The sequence below is a fragment of the Mus caroli genome, chromosome 1, assembly GCF_900094665.2.
Source record: "Mus caroli chromosome 1, CAROLI_EIJ_v1.1, whole genome shotgun sequence".
Classification (NCBI taxonomy): domain Eukaryota; kingdom Metazoa; phylum Chordata; class Mammalia; order Rodentia; family Muridae; genus Mus; species Mus caroli.
Window position 1 is genome coordinate 6,564,364 of NC_034570.1, and position 12,824 is coordinate 6,577,187.

The 12,824-nt window shown below is 39.1% G+C and overlaps 1 protein-coding gene across 1 annotated transcript in view; it reads right to left on the reverse strand.

Annotated features, from left to right (window-relative positions):
- The window catches only part of Cpa6 (carboxypeptidase A6), a 364,349-nt gene that overhangs the window by 64,076 nt on the left and 287,449 nt on the right, over positions 1-12,824 (reverse strand). The gene's annotated exons all lie outside the window — the stretch shown is intronic.

Here is a 12,824-nt window from a genome sequence, read left to right on the forward strand (position 1 = left end):
CCTTGGTCTTGCAAACTTTATATGCCTCAGTACAGGGGAATGGCAGGGCCAAGAAGTGGGAGTGAGTGGGTAGGGGAGCAGGGCGGGATGAGGGTATAGGGGACTTTTGGGATAGCATTTGAAATGTATATGAAGAAAATAGCTAATTAAAAAATTAAAAAAAAAAGATCAGCTTCTTTACTATATCTATAAGGGAAAATGTCTTTTCCCCACAACTAGTTGCCATTGTTTCCTTCCTCTTCCTCCTTCTCCTGCTCTTCATTCTCTTTGTCCTCTCCCTCTTCCTACTCTTTCTGCTTCTATGAAGAAAAGCAGTTTATTAAGCTCACACCTCTGGAGGTGCAAAGTCTAAGAAGGGGTCTGTTGCATTGATTTGTGTAACCTTCCCCCAGCCTTTGCTGCCACTAAGGAGATTACCTAGGGTGGAGCCAGCCTTCCTAGATCACTCTATTGTTCAGCCATTGTTGCTGTTCCTCTTCAAGATACTGCTACCTTCTGGGAGGCCAACGACGAGCTATTCCTGAGACTACACCCTATCCTGCACATGGTCACCTGCAGCTGGGCTCCAAGAATGAATTGGCGGGAATGGGCCTCCCCTCTCCTTTATAAGCGCATTCGCCATTAAAACATTTGAGCTTTGATCAGGGATCTTGACTTAGCTCCATTTTTCTCTTGTCCGCCTAGTTTCCCTCTCTTTCAGTGCTGGCCTGCCACTCAGGTGTACCCCGTCCATGTGAGCCGCTGGACGGCTTACAACAGATTTGGTCTCTTGTGAGAAACCATTTCGACTAGGTCACATGATGGCATCATGATGTGCTGAGGCAAGATGGTAGAGCCAGGGAGGAGTCAGGCTTGCTCTTTTATAAGAATCCTCCTGAGAGGTCAAACAGGGGTCCCAGGAAAGCTAGCTACCTTATTTCATTCCACGGACAGTTGCTCCAGTGTCCTCATAACTTTTCACTACATCTCACATCTTTCATGTTCCATCTATTGTCACATTGAGGTGGAAGCTTCCAACATAGGAAGTTTTGGGTGACAGATGCAAACCATATCTAAACTATAATGCATATCCATTGACATGTAAAACCATAGATGTTAGAATCTCTGAGTGAGAGCTGGGAAGGGCTGATGAACTAAGTAATGGTGTTCATTGCATGATTATCATTTTGTCATGCTTTGTTTGAATGGGCATAGTGCACTCGTGTACGTGTGCATGCACATGCGTGTGTGTTTATATGCAGCTTAATGATAGCTGTCTCCCAATAGAATGGCCTAGGATGCTAGATATCACAGCAGTCCCAGCCTGGTGTTGGAGTCCCAGGGAAGTCCTAGTGAGCTGACAATTGCCAGTAGACTGGAATTCTGAAGGTTCTAACACCAGCCAAGAGGTGGGGTGTCTTAAGAACAGTTCTAATGAACTTGCCAGTGAGAGTGAGGGCAAACCACCAAAAAGCAAAAAACTTTCCTTCTTCTATGTCTCTTAATGTAGGATGCCACCTGAAGGTGTGGCCCAGATTTAGGGTAGATCTTCCACCTAAAGTGATACAACCAAGAAAATCTCTCACAGGCGTGCCCAGATACTTGGTCTTTGGTTATTCTACATGTACTCAGGTTGACAACCACAACTAGCCATCTTACTAGGAAATTGAGCATAATTTAATGTGTAAAATTATTGCAGGATAGCACATTGTGAATGCCAAGATTGTGAACTGGAAAAACCTTGTGGTATGGCTGAGCCCTAGCACATGCCTTAAATCTAAGAGCTTTCTGTAAACATGAGCTTAATAAAGTCAACACTAGGTCAAGGCAGAGCAATGGCTAACAGGGTTTACTAAGTAAACAGAGGGTCTTTGAGTTGAAGGGAATTTAAGACAGCGTGGAGAAGGAAATGTCCGTGGAGTAGGAAGGTCAGCTGGGTGCTTTCTCTGCCTCTCTGAACCAGCAGGCTTTCATCACAGCTTTTGGCTCCTGAGTCTCCATTGATAAAATCAAATGGTTGGGTTTTGTTTTTTATTAAAACACCACAAAATGACAGGCATTTGAGCTATTTCTAATCTCTTGCTATTGTTAAGTGTCACAGTGAATATCTTTGTTCATCTGTAACTTCTCATACTCGAGTATTTCTAGGAGAATTCTGCATTTAGTTAAAAGGTGCAATGCACAATATTGCCTTTTACTCTGCACCCTTCAAATTTGGTTCTACCACCCTCTCTGTTAACATATATAACTATGCTATATAATAAAATAAAATAAATTTCCATAGGGTCATGTTATATTTCCAGAAAAGGTATTTTTTATGTGTTCTTTGTACCTTAATAGGTGGAAAAATATCCTTGAAGACTAAGATTGGAAACCCTGCCCTTGAGCTGAACACCAAACAAGCATTGCAAAGCAACTTTCCAGCAAAATGCCTGCCTTTTAAATTTAAATTTTTTTCCCTTAAACTTTGGAAACAAAGCTGTTTTTTTCTTTTCCAGTCTTGCTTATGAAGAAAGAATTAAGTTTGAAAAAACAATTACCTTTGCTGAGTTAGAGGAACAGAGGAAGGAATTATCAATACCTTTCAGAGCCAAGGAAAGCTACAGAGACAAAGTAATAGCTGAACGACAATTTAAATAGGTAATTATTTTAAAAGCACTAATTGACATGGCAAACAGTAACATTAGGAGAAGCTGGGAGAGGAGCTGCTTGTGTGTGCTTGCTTGCACTAGCCAGAAGAGGGCATCAAGCCTCCTAGAGCTGTATTTATAGGTCTGAGCTACCCCATGTGGATGCTGGGAACAAAACTCAGGCTCCCTGCAGGAACAGCAAGGACTCTTAACAACTGAGTGATCATCTCTTCAGCCCTAAGGTACACATTTTCCTCTAAAATCTTCAATATTATTCTTGGAGTTTTATTGCTAGGAAGGAGCAAAGAAGAAAGTGGCTTCATACTGATTTGCTCTATAAGATTAGAGGCAGGTGAGATTGCTTTAGACATGGATAGAATGCCAACAGAAAGCATCAGTATAAAGGGACAATTTCATTCTAATCGTGTTTATGTAAAGGACAAGGATAGCTGGATCTTCTGGCACTATGGTAAAATTGTGACAAGTATGTTGATAAAATCTCTGGCTATAAACATATCTAAACAATCAAAATACCAATTCAAACCTGCAAGGAAGGTCTCAAAAACATGAAGAGCTGAAGGCAGGTGTGGGGTGTTTACTGATCATCCCCTCAACCCCAGGCTGCTCCCCTACTGTCGGATGGGAAGCCGGAGGGCAGATGAGAGTCCTCAGGTGCAGGAGCCAGACATAAATCCCCAGACAGACCCTTAAAGGATCATACAGTTAACAAAACTGTAGGCTAAAAAAATACCTGTTATTATGGGAAGGTGTCAAGCTTTAGCTAGAGGGAAAAAAAAACCCAACTCTTCTTGCAGGATTTATCACCATGTTGCTAACTTTACATGGGCTTGTAGACTAGAGAAACTGGCATGGGGTGGACAAGATATTTCATAGCAACTGGGGAAATCTATTCTTTTCTCTCTTACCACACATTTGCAATCTCTCTAGAATGTCTTAGATATTGGATAGTGCAGTTCTATTATTCTTTTGATACCTAAGGTATTCCTTCAGAGCTGCCTGTTAATTTAACTCCTTTTGCACTGGAGTCATGGTGACCATTCCTGGCAAGTTCATCCCTAAGTGGTTAGACCTGTGGTTATAGACAGGGTCAAAGGTGACACACAGATTTCACTTCCCAGCATCTTAACTCATGGATCCTCCTGAGCAAGTTTTCTAACTTGCTATCTGCTAATGAGAAGTTCATATCCCACAGAAATCACGGGAGGTATCCTTAATAAATGTTAGTCACCAATGGGGACTTGTGGTGTCAATTTTCAAGTCAGTGTACTCTTGATCCTTAAACTCCTTTAATATAAAGCTAAAGTAAACTTAGGACTTTAGTTTAATAGATTACTATTTTTAAAATTTTCTGACTTTTACAGAGGATATTAGGTAATTAATATACCTTTTCACATTTAATTGTGAAAGAAGAGCCAACAGATTTCCACTTCATGTTTCTCTAGAATCATGAACAATTCTTTGAAAGTCAGATGTGAACTCATTATTTCAGGAGTTTCTGACACAATTTCAGCCTCTAGAACATAGAAGGCCCTTAATTTTTGTCTAGATCTTATTGTAAATGGAATTAACATTATATATGCTAGAAGCACCACCAACAAATGGACAGGTGTCCTGAGGTCTGTTTTATCATCTCATTTATCTTTCTTGTTTTCAAGCACTGGGAAGGTCTTCTCTGTGACTCTCCAGTGATGAAAATTCCAAGTCTCCAAGGCAGCACATCTTCACTGTAGGCTCTAGGCCACTGAGCATTTGATATGGATTAATTTTCTCCCTCAGCTTATCTTGAAGACAAATCAGCATGTTTTATGGTCTCTCATAGCAGATCCACAGATCCTTAGTGAATGACGAGATTATACCAAACATCTCCAATGACTGCTGTTACGAAACCTTAAAGAGAATTTACATTCTTTCTGGAAAGAATGATTAAACTCCTTCTTATATAGCTCCAAATCCCTAATTCCCTCCACAGACAATTCAGCAATGTATTCCCTGCCTCGTCTCCTTGCCCTACATTTAGTCTCTGAGATTATATTTTCAGAGCAATGCCACTTAGGGTTGTCAGTACAGTTCTCTCAGAAGCCCTCCAGCTGGGGGAACCTGCCTTTTAGGAAGTTAGCCAATGGCTTCCTATTGTTATTTCACAGGTGTTAGCTAGAGAACATCAACCTGTGATGGTTTCTGTTTTCACACTAGATGATCTATCAATATACCTGTATATCACTTTTTAAATAAAAAAGACAGTTGCATATCCAAAACCAGTTCATTTTTTGACAGAACACATACCAACAAATTCTAAAGAAAAATAAACAAAACAAAACAAAACAAAAACCAACCCACAATTATCTCCATTTTACACTTAGGTTTATAATACTAAGTAAATGAGTATTCTAAAGAGAGACTACATTTACATAAATGCCTAGGTGCTCCTGAATAGAAATTAAGAAATCTTTTATAAGACTATCACTGTTCACTTTTATAATAGTTATAACTCATATACCATAAAGCTAACTACTTAACAGCATACAATTCAATGACTTTTACAATATTTACACTCACCAACTCTATCAGATTTCAAAAATATTTCCATCACCTCAAAAATAAAAGTATTTACCCAATGGGAGTCATTTCCCCCTCTGTCATGCAATATCCCTTTGGCAATCTATTCTGTCTCTATGGGTTTGCCTATTCTGAATACCTCACATAAATGCTATGGTGGTTATTCTTTGGTGATTCGTTTATTTCAATTAGCTCATCTATACTGAAGCATATGTCACTGCTTCATGTCTTTTTATGGCCAAAAAAAAAAAAAAAAAAAGTTCACTATGGCAAGAGAGACCAGCTAAGGAAGTTAAGGGAGGGGGGAGAGGAAGAAAAGTTCCCCTTCCTTAAGGCATATATTCATGAAGATGTACCCCTCCTTTCTCTCCCAGAAATGACAGAAACCCATCACTGGAGATGCCTGTAGGGCCTTCCTTAGGACTCCAGCTAGAGGAAGTTTCATCACAAAGTTACCAGCCCAGTCTTACTTGCTTCCAGTGCCTGGCTCGTTTCCTACCCCAAGCCCACAGATGCTTCCCTCTGTCTTGCTACTTCCCTGATAAAAGTTGATTTTTAAATTTGGTGTACAGAAGACTGGAAATCTGTTTCCCTTTCCGAGTTTCATTTAACACACTGGTCTCTAGCTTCACTCATGTTAGTAGATCGCTATAATCTATTGTTCTCGGTTGATGATGCGGAGTGGGCAAGCATTCTGCATTATCTTTGCTTGGGTTTATCCTGGACACTGTGAGTCTCATGCGTTGGTGAATTTTATTAATCTGTCTTTTGTTATATGAGTCTGTCCAGCCACTGACTTAGGGATGCTGGCAGGGAGATATGTTGCCTTCCTCCAGGGCTGAATTTTGCTTATCAATTCGTCAGCTGATACACGATGTTTTTGTTTTTGTTTTTGTTTTGTTTTTTGAAACAGGGTTTCTCTGTATAGCCCTGGCTTTCCTGGAACTCACTTTGTAGACCAGGCTGGCCTGGAACTCAGAAATCCGCCTGCCTCTGCCTCCCAAGTGCTGGGATTAAAGGCGTGCACCACCACGCCCAGCGGGTTTTTTTTTTTTTTAACCAGGTTTTTTTTTTTTTTTTTTTTTTTTTTTTTTTGGGCCTACTTTCACCATTGCTGCTATGGACATTTATTTACAGGGCATCATGTGGCAAGCATTTTTATTTCTCTTGGGTATATATCTAGGGGCAGAAATGCCATGTCATAGGATAGCTTGACGTTAAACTTTTGTATAAATGCTACACTGTTTCCAAATGTCTGCATTTTACCCAACTTCAGTAAGTTTGAATGTTTCAGTTTCTTCCTACCCTCATAACACCTATTATTTATTTTATTATCAGACTTAGTATATGTGAAGTGGTACCCTGTCGTATTTTTGATGCACATTATTAAGCAAATATTTAAGTGTTTATTTTCATTGGAATATCTTCTTTTAATAACTATCTGACTATATCATTTATGTGTGTTATTTTTAATTAGGTTGTCATGCCAGGAGAACCCTTTTATAGATACAACTTCCTATATTATAGATGAGTCCTTATAAAATACAAGGCTCTACATTATCTATATAAGTTCCTATATTATAGATATGAGTCCTATATTTTACATACAAGACTGTAGTATAGATATAAGTCCTATCTATACTCTAAGTCTATATTGTAAATATAAGTCCTTGTATTATAGACACAAGTCTTTATATTATACATGAGTCTTCTATATTACAGATACAAATTCCTAAATTACAGACATCAGTCTCTGTAATACAAATATAACTCTTGTTTTATATACATATATATGTATATATATTTATAAATATGATTCGTAATCGTATTGTCCTGTTATGTAGGCTTTTCTAAATAGAAATTCATGTTTAAGAATACTTTATTTTTCAGGGATTAAAGCTTCCAGGAGTTGAACACTTTTTTCTAGATTTGTTCCAATGTGGGAAGATGGATGCTCATGGCACACTCTAAAGGGAGTGCACAGTGACAGGAAAGCACAGGGACTCTCCAAGGGTAACGTGCTCAATGAACACAGGTAAAGTTGTTCATGAACATGTATGTACTTGCTCCCAATTTGCATCACTTTTCTGGCTTGTGCTCCTCTGCTAGTCGTGCAAAGAAGTATTCATTTTAGGCCTCCAAGGTCCCCTCAGGGGCTGTGAAGCATTAGGAAGGTGTGCCTGCATCCTCAGGTTCTCTCTAAGCTGATCTCTCCACTCCACTGCTCTAAGGCATATCCACTGCCATGTGGGAGTCTGCAGGGTTTTCACAAGGAGAAGCAGTCTCACCGTCTGCTCTCTACACCTGAGACCCCAGACAGAGGGAGAAAGAAACAGTTGCATTTTCAGCTTGTTATTGACTCTGGGGCATTTCTGCTGGTCCTGGGTATTTGTGTTATGGATGCTCACTTGGAGTTTATTCAGGGAAGTCATACTTCACACTCCTGTTCTTACAGTAGTTCCCTCAGCATGGTTCCCTGGCTCACTAATTAAGCACAAAGCTATAGTGGGATAGACCTGAGGCTGAGAGGCAGGCAGGCTGCATATCCCTGTCTTCAGATCAGCTGAATTCACTACAGAGATCTGAGAACTGAAAGATGGTCCTAGCCTGGCTGCCTGCGTTTGCACATTATTTACAGCAGTCTATTTTGCAAGTGAAATTTGATATAATCCTTTCTGTGTCCCAAGTGTTGAATCATAAAAAAAAGAACTGAGTGGTTAAAAAAAAAGGAAGAATCAAAAGATGTCTAGTAGAGACTGCAGTGGAAACACTGAAATCAAGGAGGACTGTGCATGAAAGAAACATGCTGGGTTAAGAAAGAACAAAGAGCAGCAAGGCTCACCTTACTCTGTAATGGAATATAATCAACATTCTAACATTACATAGGCAGAGCTGTCTGCCAATTACGGTTACTCGGATCACTTTCTTCTCCTGTGTACTCTACTGAGGTGATTGTGGCATACACATGATATACATATGGATATTATATATATCACTATGTAATTATTGGAACATGCATAGAGATTTAGGACAGTAAATACATCCACCAGAAAAAATGGAAGAGGAATTAAAAAAAATAGCAGAAACTGGAGAAATGTTTCAGATGTTAAGAGCACTTGCTGAGCACTCGTGAAAACTGGAGATGATATTCTAGCACAAACCCAGCTCCAAGAAAGGGTAGAGAGGGGAGGATTGCTGGAACTTGCTAACTTCTAGCCTGGCTAAGGAAACACAGTCCCCACTTTCTGGAAGAGCTGTAGAGGAAGACAGCTAATGCCTTCTTCTGGTCTCGGGGGTGGGGGCACACACACACACACACACACACACACACACACATGCATGCTCACACAGACAAGGACACATACACATCATTTCTTTTTCAAATTAGAAGATTGAGGGAATACCTAGGTATATTCAGGTTGCTAGGATAAAATATCCCAGATTGGATAAATGATAAATAGGAATTTGTTGCTCAGTGTTCTAGAGGATAGGGAGCCTAAGTTTCAGTATTAGATACTTCAGTATCTGCTGAGGACGTGTTTTCTCATAGGTGCAGCCTTATAAGTTACATGGAAGAAAGGGATATTAAACTTCTTTGATCTTTGTATGGGCAGAAATGCCATTCCTGAGGGTCCCACCGTCATAAGAGTAATCAGATCTGAAAACCCCTTCTCTTAAGCCTATTCTACCGGAGGCTAAGTTAGGGAGGAGTACTACAAACACTTGGAAAGACTTACCATAAACACACCAACTTGGCCAAGTTTGGAGAAAACAATTTGCATTTCTAAAATGCCATCTATCCTACCACAGAGTATTCATGCAATGTGCTCTTTTCTCTACAAATGTAGGCACACTCATTATTGCTTATATCACACAAAGAAAGGAAGTTGTCCAACAGTTGGTTTAAGGTTCAGGGGCTAACTGACCCTGCTCCAGATATGAGAAGGAAGGTCAGTGGTATTTAGATGGCTGTGTGTACTGGAAGGGAGTTAGTAGCCATTTCTTTTTTTTTCCTTTAAGAATCTCATGAATGCTTTGTGTACAGAAAGGCCATTGACTTGTTTGAGTTAATTTTATATCCACCTACTTCATTGAAGCTGTTTATCAGGCTTAGGAGTTCTCTGGTGGAATTTTTAGGGTCACTTATATATACTATCATATCATCTGCAAAAAGTGATATTTTGACTTCTTCCTTTCCAATTTGTATCCCCTTGATCTCCTTTTGTTGTCTAATTGCTCTGGCTAGGACTTCAAGTACAATGTTGAATAGNTAGGGAGAAAGTGGGCAGCCTTGTCTAGTCCCTGAGTTTAGTGGGATTGCTTCCAGCTTCTCACCATTTACTTTGTTTGATGTTGGCTACTGGTTTGCTGTAGATTGCTTTTATCATGTTTAGGTATGGGCCTTGAATTCCTGATCTTTCCAAGANTTTTATCATGAATGGGTGTTGGATNTTNTCAAATGCTTTNTCNNCATCTAANGAGATGANCATGTGGTTTTTGTCTTTGAGTTTGTTTATATACTGGATTACGTTGATGGATTTCCATATATTGAACCATCCCTGCATCCATGGGATGAAACCTACTTGGTTGCCTACATCTTGAGGCAGATATTGATTTAACATTGAATTTTCAAAATTGGGATTATTTGCTTTTAGGATAGATTTATATACAGATTTTGTCTGAATCAGGTGGGGAATGGGAGTTTCACCTGAGGTTTGGAACTAGGATAGGGAAAACTAGTCACTGACTCCAAGTAGTGAGGTCAGTGATAATCATTGCCTGCTATAAACAGGTATTAATTAATAGAAGTCTCTGTGGCTCCGGGTAGAGCTCAAGAGATAGATGGTATAACAAGATGGCTGCTCTAGGCAGAACGTTTAACAAGTAAAAGCTACCTGCTTCCTATATGCAGATATTTATATTAGTAAAAGTTTGAATTAATTGCTTTAAAGATGGTGTAAAGATATATTTGCTCTAATAAATTTTACAGGATGCTCAAATCCTGTCTAACGTAGGCTCCACAGGAATTTTGGGTTTAAATCCTGGTTTGACAAGCTGCCTGCTTATAAGCAAGTATAGATAGAAGTATGAATCAATTGTTTTAAAGATGGTATAATAAGGTCTGCAGGATAACTAACTCATATTCTTTGAATATGGGCTCTACAGGAATTTTGGGTTGATTTTCCTGACATGACAAAATAGAAAAAGCCTAAGAATAGGCAAATACAGTATTTTAGTTTACTTCATTTGTTTTGGATTGTTTTAATTTTCAGAACGGGTGTGAATTTGAGTTTTGTGGTTATATTATTCCTCTTGGGAAGAGGTCAAAATAAAGATTTTTCTGATTACTGTCTCAAGGATATGCTGATTTGGGAGAAAGGTTTGTCTTTGTATTTTTAGAAAAAGTGATTAGTGTCTATACCCCTTCCAGAGGAATATGGATCAGATATGATGAAGGGAGACCCCCTGAAGAACTAGATTCCAGAGAATAAAACAAAAAAAGATATCTTGATGATACTAAAATTTGCTTTGAGATTTGTATACTACAGAATATACAGCCTTGGTGAGTCTCATCATCAGACATGCTGAACTGACCTGCTTTGAACTCTTGATTTTTTGGACTTTCAACTGGATCCAGTCAGGACACAGACATCAGACACTAAGACAGTTATTGGTGTGACCTTCTTAAGGCCAACCAACTCCCCCATTTTCCCTACACTTCCACCTCCCCACCCCTGCCTTCAAAGATAACTCAACACTCATAATAAGCTTGAGGGAGTTATGAAGAGTTCTTGTCCTGGTTCCCTGGGCTTTGGGGCTGAAGGTAGTTATTCTAAGGTTGCCTTTTTGGGAAATTTAGAAATGGTCATAATTGTAACAGGAAAGAAATATCTAGAATATAGCCATATTCTCATTTGGTAGAAATCTTTACAATAGTTACTAAGTTGAAGTCATAATTTCTTATTTTGATACAGAATTTATTTTGATGCAAAAATCAAGGTTTTCATTGGTATAAATTTCTTCTATTGATACAAAAATTTTAAAAGTATAGGGCTTGGACCCAGTCATTCTATAACTGTTATTATAAACTGACCTGAGATATTTAAGCCTAGTAGTTAAGGGACAGATAGCAAATTCACGGTTCTGAGTTTATTGCTAGGGTGTTTTCAGATCTTTTAATTATAAATAGCTGAGGGTAGTTAAGGGAACAGCAGTCCAAATTACTTTACATAGATAGATGGTTTTCAAAACCATCAGGAATCCACAGAATGTGACATTAATGTTATTTATTCACTTGTAGTTGAGACAAATCTGCTCTTAGCAGCTCCCATTTTGTGGATTCTAAGAAGAAATTGGGTGTCTACTTCCTCCAGGTGAGGTAATACATTGTGGCTAGGTGGCCACTGGGCAGAAATTGCCTATCTCTCCTGTAGGCCTGTACTGTTCTTGAGAGGATACAAGTTACAGGTTAGGACAGCTTAGTTCTGCCGAGACAGAATAAGCTAATCCTTAATAATTCCTGTTTTTCAAGGTCTGTCAGAATATCCTGGGCCAGAAGGCTGTATAGGTAGGCAGTAGTCGCTACAATTTGTCTCAGTTCTGGAAGGTGTGTTAGGCTTCCTATATTTTCAGATAATGTTGGTAGTTCTCAGATTTCTGATGAGGTTAAAAGAATAGTTATAGTCTCATAGCCAACCCAGGCTATTTAACATTGAGAAAATATGTTTGAGAAGATAGTGTTCAGATAGTATACAAGCTAAACCATGACATAACATATGGGCTTATAAGTCTTTTAAGTTAGGATAGATGACAGAGTGTTCTATTTAATTGACAAAAGTGATGGACTGGATATGAGGTCTATCTTATACTTTATAAATTACAAAATGGTAATAGTTGTGCTCAATTTATATCTGAGATAAAGGAGTCTTTTAATTGGACAGAAAGGGGGGAGTGTTGTGGATGGCCCTGGTGCTGTTTGTATTTTGATGTTAATTCAACTTCTCTAAGAGGGTCTGTCTGGACAAGGAGTGAACCACACACTCAGGACTGCATGTGACCTTTCTCATAAATAAAGAAACCTATCACTGGACGAGTAGGCAGGAGTTCCGGGTCACAGGGAGGAAGAGAAGAAGTAGGAGAGAGATACAGGCTTTTGGACAGGGACATTGGGAGGACAAGATGTAGCTATTAGTGATCCTCGGTTTAGATGGTGAATCCACCAGGATTCACCACTGGAGGATTTAGATTTAATGTGGCTTACAAGACTAGGGTTCTAGTTGTTGCACCCAGCGATTGAGTTACTTATGATTCTAGGGAAAAAAAAAAAGAATCCTATGAATGGTGTCACAGCTTCCAGATTACAGAGAGTCATCTACATCATTGCTCAGAACCAAATCTTGTCTGTCATAATTTGAGGTCATGGTTTTGTTTTTTGTTTGTTTGTTTTTAAAATCAGCACTTTGTGTTCTTATTTACCAGTTATGACTGGTTGAGAGCTGTGGCCTGGAAGGTAAGTGGAAAGAGCCTGAGTTCATGCTCAGTTATTATGTCTGATGCTGGTGGAATGGGGGCATTGGCTTCTACAGACCCCAGACATGGTAGAGTGAATGGGTTTCTTTATTTTTTTTTTTTTTAAAT